The sequence below is a fragment of the Sinohyriopsis cumingii genome, chromosome 17, assembly GCF_028554795.1.
Source record: "Sinohyriopsis cumingii isolate HCF-2022 chromosome 17, ASM2855479v2, whole genome shotgun sequence".
Lineage (NCBI taxonomy): Eukaryota > Metazoa > Mollusca > Bivalvia > Unionida > Unionidae > Sinohyriopsis > Sinohyriopsis cumingii.
This window is the reverse complement of record NC_142977.1, coordinates 79645532-79659720: the sequence shown is the minus strand read 5'-3', so window position 1 is coordinate 79659720 and position 14189 is coordinate 79645532. Positions and strand designations below refer to the sequence as shown.

General features: G+C 35.1%; 1 protein-coding gene across 1 annotated transcript in view; it reads left to right on the top strand.

Moving 5' to 3' along the window:
- Positions 1-584: 584 nt before the first annotated feature.
- Positions 585-14189, top strand: part of LOC149779301 (uncharacterized) — a 139562-nt gene continuing 125957 nt past the window's right edge. The window contains exon 1 of the mRNA XM_089939916.1: positions 585-1294. The gene's annotated coding sequence lies outside the window, so the exon portion shown is untranslated. The remainder of the gene's footprint in view (positions 1295-14189) is intronic.

The following is a 14189-nucleotide window of genomic DNA, read 5'->3' as shown; positions in this document are numbered from 1 at the left end:
AAACTTACTTTTGCATCTACCGCTGTTCTGTAATTCAAGAAGGAATGCACCATAGAGTTGAAAACATTGTCCATATCGCTCTTGTCACCGGTTTTCAGATGAGCACGGAAGTGTCCACAATGAAAAACGTCGCGAAAATCGCACTTTTCGGAGCCCGTAACTTCAGTTTGGTACAACGTTATCATCATCACAACTCATACAAATAATATTATCATCTTTTAATAAATTTTAAAAAACCCACAATATTATTAAATAGCTTAAGTAATTAAATAAATAATGAATACTATTTTTTGTCCAAAATTCATAAATGAATGATTGGATGATAAAGTTAATTTATTTACACTTTTGTCCGGGTGTTGACCATTGGTCAGTTTTACCTATTAAATATGAATTTTGAAAATTCATCTAGATTCTATCTTTCAAAATTAATTAGACCGTAATTAGAACTAGAAACAGTAGATTTTAAAACTAATTATAGAAACAGCGCTTGTTTTAATGGTTGTATATATATATATATATATATATATATATATATATATATATATATATATATATATATACCTGAAATGAAATGCATTATGGGTGAAATCAAGGTAGCTAATGATTATTGGAGGAAACAACTCTACTTGAAATGGCCTATAGAGTGTTGATGGTACAAGTCCACACTATATCTCACAAATTGCTGAATTATTTCACAAATTGCTGAACGTGTTCGTCTGTTATAAAGAAATAATTGGCATAGGAAAATGCAAACATGATTAAATCCAGTTAAATACTTTCTACACGAATTTACCAAATAAGTCTATTTGACCTACACATAACGCACTTCCCTACGATCAGTGTGTAACATTTCCAGTCTTTATTTCTGCAATTCATTATGCTTCCGCTGGACACGCGCCTTTGTGCAATAATATCGATTTCTCCATGTATAATACCACTCTAATTCGTCCAGATGCGCTATGTGCATGTTTACACGTCTGAATCGCCACAGCGGGTGCTCTCGACATAGTTTCCAAATTACGAGCTAAAGATTATTAATTGAAAACTCTCAAGCCAGTATTTATACATACACAAAGCCGCATTCAACAGGACATGAGAAGCGTTGAGCGCTCAGCGTGAGGACGGCGTTGTTTACATATCAGCAACACTGCCGATCACTTCTAGCGAAAAAAAAAGGAACAATTATAAAACAGTGTGTGAGGAGAGGTATTCAGGAGAGCGCTCCAATTTACAAACATAAGTCACTTTGATGAAAAAGTCTGTGCAGTGATTCATTTTACACATCCGTTAGAAGGTAAGTTTATCTTTAAATAATGGTTTTTTAATCAGCACGTCTTAAAGTAGAGCGTCTTCATGCATTAACCTGATGCTTTCTAATCTATCAGATGAATGTCGAGTTGAGTTTCAGAGTGGAAATGTAACTATTGAGACAAGGTTAGACATTTTATCAAATTCAATACACCTTTTGGATATTTGTCGGAGAAAAATGTGTCTGTTCAAACTTTAACTATACGTGTAGTGATACTAATAGGCTGAAACTAATCGGCACTAGTGTGCAAAACTCCAAAAGAAGGATATTACACGTCTCTACCTTTTTTTAAAGCAGGAAAGATTTAAAAAATCGGAGTACTAACATACGGTGATCTAGAGTGTTAGGGCCTTTTGGATGGTTGCAATGTCACTTACTTGTACAGAATAAGGTAAGCAACATGAAACAAAGCTAGACCTTTAGTCTGTATAGTTCGTATCATTGTATAATTGCATGACTTAGACTATCACTTTACAGTCAAAAATGCCATTTACTCTTTGAACGTCTACTCTGTTAGATCGCAACGTTTGTTCTAGCATTGTTATTAACGTTGCGATCATTCTGCTCACCCAGCGTTGCAGCTTTACGAATCCTCGGCATATCCCCAAAATGGTGACTTCACCTGGAAGAAATAACCATTCTATTTTATTCACACTTGCATAAAGGAATTCCTTTGTAGATAAAGTCATTACTTTTTAGATGTACAGAGTTTAAGTCTTTATAGATAATAATGTTAATATTAAATGTTCAAATGGTAAGCCCTTATGGATAATATTGTTAATATTAGATGTACAAATGGTAAGCCATTATGGATAATAATGTTAATATTAGATGTACAAATGGTAAGCCATTATGGATAATATTGTTAATATTAGATGTTCAAATGGTAAGCCATTATGGATAATAATGTTAATATTAGGTGTACAGATGATAAGCCATTATGGATGATATGGTTAATATTAGATGTACAAATGATAAGCTATTATGGATAATATCGTTAATATTAGATGTACAAATGATAAGCCATTGTGGATAATATCGTTCATATTAGATGTACAAATGATAAGCCTTTATGGATAATATCGTTAATATTAGATGTTCAAATGGTAATTCCATTGTAGAAAAAGTCGTTAATATGAGATTAAAACGATAATGCTATTTTTATTATCACATCTAACCGATCATCAACCTTCCTTACTTTTTACGACTTCACAAAATCCTGGAATTGCCCCGTTATACACTACCTTTGTTGTTTGAACAGATACTTCGTGTGATCAATAAAAAGAGAAAGCTGTGACACTGGTTATAACACAGGTGCTCGACGCGAGCTTGATGTTAAGAAAAAATAATAATCTAAAGGAAAAAAAAATCAGACAGAGTGACAAAAATACCTTAGATTATCCCGATGACCCGTTCTGACATAGGACCCTCTCTATCATAATATATGAGAGAGAAGGTACGGAACTTCCAAATCCTTCTCTCCACCCATGACCCTCGATTTCCTTCTGCTATTTCCGTCTTTAAAGGCACACGACCATACTATATGGCTTGTTTTACTTCTGAGATATTTTTCTATCCATCAAGCCATAATTGACTTTTCTGCGTTGTAACAAACTGAAGTTACAGGCTGCGAAACGTGCGATTTTCGCGAAGTTTTCCTTTGTGGACACTTCCGTGCTCCTATGATAATAAGAATAACCTTTTGAGCCAATCATATTTCGGCGTTGACGTTAGTGCCGCCTATTCTGAAAATAGAGATGCATGTATACGATGTGTTGTGCAGTGAAGAAGACAATGTATAATACTTGCATGGAACAGGATTCCTAAAGTCGAATCGAGTTAATGGTAAGTAAAAACTTACTTTTGCATCTATCGCTCTTCTGTAATTCAAGAAGGGATGCACCATAGAGTTGAAAACATTGTCCATATCGCTCTTGTCACCGGTTTTCAGATGAACACGGAAGTGACCACAAAGGAAAACTTCACGAAAATCGCACGTTTCGGAGCCCGTAACTTCAGTTTGGTACAACGCAGAAAAGTCAATGATGGCTTGATGGATAGAAAAATATATCAGAAGTAAAACAAGCCATATAGTATGTCGCGTGCCTTTAAAGACGGAAATAGCAGAAGGAAATCGAGGGTCATGGGTGGAGCGAAGTATTTGGAAGTTCCGTACCTTCTCTCTTATATATTATGATAGAGAAGGTCCTATGTCAGAACGGGTCATTGGGGTAATCTAGGGTATTTTTGTCGCTCTGCATGATTTTTTCCCTTTAGATTATTATTTTTTTCTTAACATCAAGCTCGCGTCGAGCACCTGTGGGTTATAATTATAACTGAACACGTTGAATGCCAAATACTGTTTGTCCCAATTTTCAAACGCTCGTCTTATTATATTTTCTATCACATAAAATTGACGACCAAGCAAGGTGTTTTATGGAAAATGACGAACTACCAGTTTTGAAGGCAAGTTGCACCCTTCGTAGAATTAAGAGAAAATAAAAAATAATGTATCTTTAACATAGTATTTGGTTGTTCTAAACCAAGGGTGCACAACCCCCGGCCCGCGTGCCGGCTCCGGTCCGCGAACGTGTTCTGTTCGGCCCTCATGGCAAATTAATTAAAACAACACATAAATCTGGCCCGTGAACAGTAATTGTATTAAAGTAATTAGGGTTTGCGGCTCTCGAGTGGTCTTAGGAAATGCAATCTGGCCCTTGGCCGAAAATGTTTGTGCAACCATATTTTTAAGAATGATTTTGCTGCCTCAAGAAGATAGCACAGAAATGCAAAGTGCGTAGTCTGTTTGGCTCAAACCATTTAAAGTCAGTACATAACTCAAAGGAAAAACGAAAGATTTGAAAGTTTTGTAAAATTATGTCAAAAAGAAAAAGAAACAGTGTCCACAGAAAGTACAATACAATACAATAAAATACAGTACAATACAATACAATCAATACAATACAATAGCAATGCAATGCAATGCAAACTAAAATCGCTAGTGAATAATATACATGTTTTCAAGCGCGTTTTTCATATGCATGCATTTCGATTCGTGTATTAAATTGTATATCAGTGTTTGATCGCGGGAAGTTGAAATTTTTGAAGCACGTTATGTATTCCAAGAGTTATAAATTTATGAAAAAATTTAAGAACTTGCAGTGTTTCTGTTTAATCAACCTCACAAGCAAGCATGGTATTGTGTAATGAACCCTGCAATTAAAGACATACAAATTGACAATATCAATTTTACCGTCGCATTTAATCGATGATCTGCCTACTCAGGGTCCAACTCTGATTAATGACTGCGGCATGCATTATGAAATAAAGTATTACTCTCATCAAATTATGTTATTTTCATATAATGGTCTGTGTTTGATACGAACATGAAAGGGATCATATTAATATTTATTAGAAACCGGAATACTGTATACTCTTTGTGCTACTTCTTGAAGCTGCAATCCTTTGAGCATTTCTGGTACATAATTGGTGTTGAAATATAGTCTTTAACGAAACAGTAATGACTAGCAGCTTTTGCAAATGCATAATGGACAAATAATAGAATTAGATGCATTGTGAAACAATAATTACAACTATTTATTTAATTAATAATTGTCCCTTGAGATCATAATGACCGCTTCAAATGCTTATTAGAAAATAATGCACATTCAAATTTTTATCCGATTGTTGGAAACATCGAATAATTGATTAAAAAGCACGACAGTTACGAAGGAAAACTTGTCTGAAAATTCCAAATTGTGTTCGCAACACAATCCTTAAGTTAAATACTATAGTAGCCTCAAAAAAGCGATATATGTAAGTATACCGCGCTGAACGGGACACCACTCCCTCATTGGTTCATCGAAAATGTCTTATGGCGCCTACTGATAACCTCACTTTCAGTCGATCAGTAAGAGGGCATTATTCCACTGAGTGCGTTGTACTTGTAAAGTAAGCGGTTGCTATCGCGACCATGTCCGACGGTAACGATGTAAAACGGACACGTATTCTTTAACGGCGGGATAGTAAGCAAAATTTGAAGGGATAAGAAGTTGAATCCCTGAGCTAAATATTGGCGCAAAAGTTATTACGTTACGCGAAGTGTATCCCGAGGTGTCAGTCTCGAATCTTACACAGGTTACAGGAGGAATAGAAGAAGTGTTCTCCTTGTATTATTAGATAAAAACCTATATGATTAATATGTAAATTGTAAGCAACGATACGAATACATGTGATCAACATATACGAGTAAATAATTTCACATCTCATGTGTAAAGAATGTCGACAAATGCTGGTCTCCCAACTGACAAAGTTATCAAACCACAATATTCGTTTAAATCCAATAATGCAAATTATCAGCCCCAAACACATTACAATCACTATACTCAGGAGCATTTCTAATTTAGATTTAGCATTTTTTGTTATGCATCCAATAATCATCCCTGCACACATATATCCAAACACTGGAATGCTACATGTTCCTGTCGCATTGGATGCTGCATAGTAGTAGAATCGATACACTTTTCGATGGAAACGTTGCAAACAGTCTCACATAAATCCATGTGTATGGCATGTCAACTATTCCATCTGACCTAATCCAATGAACTGTGACATTACACAGGAATTTCCATCAGATGATGATGTTATCGGTGTCAAATGTTATATTATTGGTGAATGACAATTTCTCTTTCAATTATTGTGCTGGTTATCGAATGGAGATTTACTAATTTAACTCGCGTCTGGGACAATGTTTTCACGCTCGAGAATTCAAAGGTGCATCGTTATAAGGTTATATCTAAACTCATTTCGCTAGAATACAAACCATGCGATAAAAAGAACCTCAAAATGGATTACATTATTCAACTAGTTTCATAAATTCAATATTAAATCATTACACATTAGAAATTATCGACTTATGAACCAAACAACGGTAGTCATGCGTCAAAATACAATGCAATAAAATAACAATGCGATACATTTACAGTGCAATCCAATGCAATAAAATACATTATTATATTCTCATTTTCGTCTCCGTTATCTTTACATTGTCCGAATCGTGCAATGTTTTATGGAATACCTTCATATTGCACGCACGTGCACAACACGTATGCCCAATAGTAATATAGTGTAAAACGAACTACTTTCTAAACAAATCATGTACACTCATGTAGTAGACTCTTTATGTTTTGGTTGATTAAATTTGTTTCTGAATGAACTAAAGCAGCTGTTTCGTGAACTGCCACATACCAGATGATTTGCAATATTCCACGTTAACATTTTTGATACAAAGTTTCGAATTTAGGCTAGCGCTAGACGCTAGACAGGTCATACAATTGCTGGGGTCCCAACAAGGAGCATGCAAATGACAAGGTATAAACGTATCTTATTTAGCTGGTAATAAGAATGGCAAAATATACTTACAAATTAAATGCTGAATATCCTCAAAATGTACTTTCTTAGGTCTGCAATTCCGAATGACATGAGCTATGTCATAGATTATAAAGCTTGATTACACATTTCTAAACTGTGCTGTAATTTCGACTATATTCCAAGTGCAATAACATCTTCCTTACTGTACTCAAAATGAAATGAACATCATATTCCATAGCGTCTTTTTAATAATTACAGTTGAAAGAGTTCATATTTTCCCCACATTATGATTCCAAACATTCAGTGTCAGAACAGAAACACATATGCAGATGAGTCATGGCGCTGCTCTCACGCTGCTAAAATCAAATGTTACTACATGTAGAATTGACACAGATAAATCCAGTCCATAATCATGAAATTCAGTACAATTGACAAAAATACCAAACTCTTTTCATTCCAGACCAAATAGAAATGTTGTTGCAATGCGCATTAATTCACAATATGATTCTGATTTTCAATTTTAAATAGATCAATACGACAATTTATATCGAACGTGGACTCGTTCGTGCTACTAAGTTCAGCTTTAGCCGGGCGGAGTTATGTGCCCATTATTATCGTTGTTGTGTAACGATGAATCTGCGCTTGTGCATTTAGTCTGGAATACAGCATAAATTCAGTTACTTTGCTTCTTTTAGTGTATTTTGTTTATGTAAATAAGCCTTAGGTAGAATCAGAAAATGAGCATATAATAAAAAGGTTACTGCATGCGTACGAGAAAATATGAAGTCGTTTTGTCGGATGGATATACAACACACCTAAGGTCGAGCAGTATATGTGTCCGAAAAAAACTTGTTCATATTTTCACATACAAATGCAGTAACTTATAAATATACAATACACTAATAATTCTCAGGTATAACTGCTCAACACATCTGTGATAATACCTTGAATACGTGACGATGTCTCTCCAAAAATTATAATATTATGGGAACCGCATTATTTTTTATTTTTGGGGGGCACCAGACAGATGCCCCCCCCCCCATTTCAAAAAAAGAACAAAAAAAGGCTGTTATGTGTTCCTGTCTCCCCCGAAGGTGTGTATGTTTGTATTATTTATAGTAAAATTTTGATCAAAAATGTTAATGAATTTTTGATTAGGTATTTAATTCCTAGTGTTATCTAAAGGGTTGTTCATCCGACACTGGGTTGTATCCCCGATGTCGAAATTCCTTCCCTTATGTGTTTGGTGATCTTTGCCAGAGATCCCTAAGACCCGTGTATGCTATATGTATATGCTATGTGTATGTGTGCTATATGTTTATATGTTGGGACGGCCTTTATTGTCGAATTTCCCCAGTTGTCCTCTCTTGCATTCATAGGATAGTTATTTCATTAAATATTTGGACTGAGTTTTCGAAATTTGGTAGAGAAAACGGTGTGATATTTGTTTTTATAAAATAAACTTATTGTTTTGAGTGAGTGGTCATATGTTTCGTTTTCTCTATCTTTTATTGAATAAGAGGCTTGTCCGATAAAGGTTCCACATTTTCCTTTATTTTCTGAATGTTTCGCCTTTACAGGAGTGTAGCTCTCTCCTTTATTGAAAGTGTAATTGAGAGTTCCAAAAGTTATAACTTGTATTTATGTGTTAGTTAAGTTAGTATTGTTAGACTTGTTCTTCTTTTAATGTTACTATTTTCCCATGTTTCTGTTATGTTTGTCCATATCCTCTGCGTGGGGTTTTCTGTCACTATTTCGCAGGCCTGTCCACTTCGCGTAGCGCCTTGTGACTTAGCCATGCGACGTCTATGCAACATACTTCTCCCACGTAGAGGTTCCCTGTATCCCTTACTATCAAAAAACGTCAAATCAAAAAAAAAAAAAAAAAAAAAAAAAATTAAAAACAATAATAAATAAAAATATATATGATAATAAAAAAATCTTTTTTCTCTTATAAGTTTGGGTTGAAGGTCTTTTTAAGTTGGGGTTGAAATTATGTTTTATCTGCAGCGAAATATTAGTCGCGCGGTGGGGCAGGGTTCGGCACGCATATGCGTTACCGCTATCGGTACTACCGAAACCCTTATTGCTCCTTCGCCTGTAAGCCAGGCGTTGTGCAAATACTTAAAAATGATACTTTGTGTTTTAAAGATCTTATTTTTTCCCAGTTTTTCCAAGTTTTGGTCCAGTTTATCCCCCAGTTTTCATACTCTACATTTTATATATTTCGTTACTTTTTCTCTAATCCATGTATAACTTTCGCTTACTTCAAATTTCCATAATTCCGTTTTATCCGCATTATTAAGCAAACTTTGCAGTCGATGGCATTTTTTTTTAATAACAATAAAATCAAGACTAACACTATTATCAGTCTCTCTGAGGATTTAAATGGCCGCATGTTTTAATATACCATTAATTAATTGAGCATTGAAGTCTAGTCACACTGTGTTCTTTTAATTAGTCTAATTAGTTTAATTTAATTATACTTGTTACAGGCTACTATATGGACGACTCTAGTACGGCAGAGTCGTTATTAAAATCACATATCGTCCAGAAACTTCACATACATAATTTTTCCCCATTAGCTAGCACATATGTTGAAGGCGGAGGCATACAGCCAACTGTATTTACCTTGCGAGACTAGAATAAAACATATACAAAATATGGCATGCCGAGTGAATAAAGCTCGACCCAGTGGTTTATTTAGATCGTCAGGGCTAACGGTACCAACTCAACTCCAATAGTAAAAACATGGAAACACTATGATATTAAGGATAAAGTAACTTTAAAGTTCATAATGATCAAGATCAAACCTATATTTCTTAATACAGAGCCAACCTTAATGCAAACGTCAGTATAGAGAAAATCACATGGCCCGCTGCATATTTATCTTGAATCTACATGTAATTCCTCATCTAAACAATCCACTGATATTTTCACTAATGAGTGTTCCGAAGTCAGGTCTCTAAAAATACCGAAGTCCCGTAAATAAAACATTGTCGTTTTATCAGTTACAAATATAATTAATTCTCAAAAGATTCCTTTTTAAACATTTACTTTTAATTATCACACATTTAAGGCATAACCAAGCTCATATATACTATGTTTTATCTTCATTCTGGCTTCTGGTTTCTTCCATATAATTAGGATAGGAGTCCTTCACGGGCAAATATATAATGAACTGTGGCGCCCTCATAATGCAGGTGTGCTGAGAAATACTTGTTGTCATAAATGTGGGAATTCTTGGAATTATGCATAATTCAAAGGACTTTTTTTTATAGTACTGAAGACCTCTAAACTGAGCGATCTAGAAATACTATGTGATTGAATAACGTCACTGACCCTAGCAATAACGCCGCTGGATCGTTGTAGCTTATCTGTCCCTTATAGTTACATTGTGGAAAAATTGTACACTCAGTGCATCACAAACAATGAATTGATTTTCTAGAAAGTTTTGGAATAAGCCAGGAGAAATAATCCAACTGGCAAACTTGTGTGCAGACGTGGCAGCATTGGAGAGTGTCATTGACACTGTTTACAGGCTGCGATCATGATATACCACATACACTACGATCATGATAAATTGCATACACTGATTCACTGCGTTCATGAGACACTGCATACATTGTTACACTACGATCATGATAAATTGCATTCACTGATACACTCCTATCATGATACACTCAAATTGCAAAAAATAAATAATTTACATATGTTGAAATATGTTTAGCTTCTATATTTCACTGAGTACAACATTTTTCGTCATTAATGAAAATACGTTTAACGTGTCATTGAAATGAAAAAGCAGGTTTTTACAACACAAGACATCCCATTACATCTCTTATACTAGTGTCTTCATCATGTTTAAGTAATTTCATTTTGTGTCTAATTTTTTAGTCTCTAGTAAACGTTTTGTTATGTTGTCTAATGACCAGCCGAATACAATTATTTTAAAAAATAATTTTGAAAAAATGACTCATCGTTGTAGAAAAATAAACTAATATCTTTGTTTTCTTACTAAGCAAGTGCAGTGCTTTAACACTCAGAAGTCCAGTTTGTCACTAACATGGATTTGAAGATTGTTTTTAGGAGGTAAGGTTTACAATGTCCAGTTTTTCGTTATTAGGCTACTGTTGCCTTTATGTACTGACTGAGAACTCGCCCTGTTCTTAATATTGGGTAAGGATAGCTTGAATTTACATTTTATGTAAAGTTGTGTTTCTCCCATTTGGAGAAGAGACTATTGAAAATATGCTCCTATGAGAGTCGAATGAACTCGAAAGTGAGAAAGGTGACATCCAACGTAAAAGGCAGAAAAGTGAATATTCCATTGAGTTGACAAATACCTCTTGCAGCTACTTCAAGCTGTATTTTTGGGTCACTCTGCCTTGTCGGAATGGGGAATAACTGAGTAATGTTACAATATGATACGTACGATCATGTAAAGAAGAACGTGCATTTTTGGTTCAAATCTTATAAAAAGTGGAGAAAAGACACGATATAAGACCGCCACCATCATTTTGCTATGGATTCTTAGTTACATTGTGTGCGTGTGATTTGGATTTTTAACGTAGCTTTAACAATTTTTCAGTCATATCGCTGTGTGGCAGTTTATAGTTATGCCTAGCACTGGGGTATGATGCCGCAGACATGTAGCATGATGTCCCACCCAGTCACATTATCCTGACACAAGGCCGACCAGTCCTAACACTAACATCTTAATGCTGAGCGCCAAGCGAGGCAGCTGTTGGTACCAGTTTTGTAAGTCTTTGGTATGACTCGGTCGGGGATCGAACTCACGACCTTCCGCATCCGAGACGGACGCTCTAACCACTAGGCCACCGTAGCAATCAGTTACATTTTGTTGTTTCGTCTCAGCAATGGTATATCAGATCACTTCAATGCACGATACAGACCTAACCTTAGTAGTAAACACGTGTCCCTCTTGTACGGATGACCCAGACAAACATGATTCAGTCTAAGGACGATGCTTTAAGACAAACAAGGGCAATGATTTGAGCTAGATCTTGTTAAACGTAAAGCCGCCTACCAGATTTTATTGAGGTCGATTATGTTCCTCAAAACTGACTTAACATAAGCGAAATTTAGGACGAACGTGATGTGACTTGGCTTGGTGTGCTGGGACATACATTGGTGACTTGTGCTTCCTCAATTTGAATGGCGGAGTCTTCCATATTGCAATAAGACGACTTTCTGAAACTGAACTTGATCAAAAGGTTCATTCCTTGAATCCCAGAATCTCTTTTTACACTTTTTTATATATATATATATTTTCTGCAATAAGTGGAAACCACTGTATTTATATTCTGTTATAACTAAAGTAAACATTGTTAGTTTTAGTGCGAGAGTACAGAATGTGAAAACTCAACATGCATACTTAATAGCTGCAAGAGATTTGACAACAATGGAAAGATGAGATAATGCAACATACAGCTTTGTTTTAATCATTTATATTGATGGGAAAGTTGTTATTCCTTTTTGGTGTCCTTAGCTAACCTTTCATAAATTATCATAGGTTATATTTCAGAAGGTAAGGTTCTTCAATACCAAAGTAGGCTGAGAGTTGATGATCCTTTCAGCTTCATTTGGAATAATGCTACAGACTTTCGTAACATATTTTAACATTTAAACACATAAAAGAATGAATATTCAGTGGTTGAGCAGCTTAACACTGTTTTTGAAGACCTAAAATGTGACAAACTACAATTTGTTTTTACTTAACACATGCAGGATAGGACACAAATTTGATAAGGCACATGCAGGATATGACACACCTAGGATAGGAAACATATAGGAGAGAACATATGCAGGATAGGACACATATAGGATAGGAAACATATAGGAAATGACGCATTCAGGACAGGGCACATATAGGATAGGACACATGCATGAAAGGACACTTACAGGATAGGATACATACAGGATAATTCATAAGGCATATGACATACAGGATAGGATACATGCAGGAAGGACACGTGCAGAATAGAACACATGCAAGATAGAACACATATATGATAGGACACATACAGGATAGGACGCAAACAAGATAGAACACACACATGATAGGACACTTACAGCATAGGACACACGAATAATAGAATATATGCGGGGTAGAACACATGCTATGAACAGATTCTTTCTCATAATCTTCTTCTCATTTCTTGCTATGCTATGAGAAGGAACTCATCATAACTTAATAAATGGTTTTGCCCATGGTGAAAGAGAGAGAGAGAGAGAGAGAGGAGTTCAGTCTCTTTTAAAAGGGATGTGTCACTCATAACGGTGTAGATACGGCTACGTCTTGGGGAATAATGCAAGCGGAGGTACGGGAATCCTGTAACGATAGACATACTCTTTCCTACTCTCAACGAACGAACTTTATTTAAATAATTGTTATATATAATACTACATTCTAGAGATATACCTATAAAGCCTTTATATTTCAAATACAAGAAACACATATAAGATTACAATTTTCTTTCGAGCTAATCAACTTCATACATTTGTATAATTTCTGTATTTTAGAATATAAAACAGATAGTTAAATCTCGATTAACTTCATGATATCCTAAGAGTATAAAATTCAATAGTTGTGATTAATGCAACAATCATTTTAAAGAAAATTGTTTTACTAAATTTAAAATAGAATGCTAATTTGGGATAGGTTACTAAAGGTTATTCTTTATTACTTAAAGAATACTTTATTTCCACATTAAATCTAAACATGAAGTTGGTAGCGAATTGGTCTTTTCTAATAATAACCATATATACGAATGAATATAAATTCTTTAAAACAATAAAAAATTCCATTACATTATAATATAAAATAGAAGAAGCTCTGATTCTGAACGAACGAACTAATTTTGCGCAAGCTTGTTCTTACTTTATACACAATTTTGAACATATGCTCACGGCCAAATATGTCAAGATGCTAGTGTTCTTTCATTTACAATCAGAACGAGACTCCCATCTCTTCTCCACTGAAGCGTCCGTGTCAGAGTACGTCATGAGACAGACAATTCCGACGTATCAGCTTATTCGTTTCAGAAAACGCGTGACTTATAGCTTAGTCAGTCAAAGAGAATTACAGGAATCCACTAGTTCAGCAACTTGCACAACTTACCGAGCATTATTTTTGCTGACCCTCCGATACAAGAGATATGCAAAGCACAAGGGGGCTCTGCACCTGCCCGCAAGGGCGCAATCCATATTAAGACAACACACAGCCGCGATACAGAAACAAACGAAATTAACCTCAACACACCTCATTAGAAAAATACTTTCAGTGTAATTTAATGAAAAATTACATTTAATACAATTTAGAGAAAATTTCAATCTTAATACGTTTACTCAAAACTTCTGTCCTAATACATATATGATAGGGCTCATACATGATAGAACACATATATGATAAAAGCATACAGCATCAGAGACATACCGGATAGGACTGATATGATAGGACACATGCAGGTTAGGATACATTCACGAT